The sequence below is a fragment of the Mandrillus leucophaeus genome, unplaced genomic scaffold, assembly GCF_000951045.1.
Source record: "Mandrillus leucophaeus isolate KB7577 unplaced genomic scaffold, Mleu.le_1.0 Scaffold157, whole genome shotgun sequence".
Taxonomy (NCBI): Eukaryota; Metazoa; Chordata; class Mammalia; order Primates; family Cercopithecidae; genus Mandrillus; species Mandrillus leucophaeus.
Window position 1 is genome coordinate 4761854 of NW_012101554.1, and position 516 is coordinate 4762369.

A 516-nucleotide genomic window follows, 5' to 3' on the forward strand; every position below is an offset into this window, starting at 1 on the left:
GAAAGAGAAAATTAGAAGAAGGCGGCAAATTCAGCAGCACGGGGTGGAGGCTAAGAACAGGGGCTGCGCAGTCAAGGAGGCTGACAGGGTGAAGGGGTGGAAAGCATCTGCTTCTTCATTTCACACCAGGGAAAAATGAGGCACACGACAGCGGATCCGGGACGAGGAGACCCGAGGAAGGCACCGCCGTGGAACTTAGAATTTCCGGGCCAGCCACCTAGCGTGCCGCAAATTCCCACGCGCGTCGGGTTTCCAGCACCTGCCCCTCCCGTCTGTGGCCTAGGCCCCGCCCCTCCCGCTGCTTATTGGCTGCTACATGAACGGGACAAACGCAAGAGACAACCAATGGGAGTGGCCCACGGCGCGTCTTTCCCGGGGAAGCCGAGGCGGACGCGGGAACCCGGAAATGCGAGGGAAGGACAAGTGAAGAAAGCCAATCCGCCGAGACGAGGGCTGCGGGCGGTTCAATGGCGAGTCGCCGAGGGCGGGGCCAGAGGCCGGCGGAGAAGGAGGACC

General features: G+C 62.2%; 1 protein-coding gene across 1 annotated transcript in view; it reads left to right on the forward strand.

Annotated features, from left to right (window-relative positions):
* Positions 1–404: 404 nt before the first annotated feature.
* The window catches only part of FICD (FIC domain containing), a 6168-nt gene continuing 6056 nt past the window's right edge, over positions 405–516 (forward strand). Inside the window, exon 1 of the mRNA XM_011975559.1 lies at positions 405–496. The gene's annotated coding sequence lies outside the window, so the exon portion shown is untranslated. The remainder of the gene's footprint in view (positions 497–516) is intronic.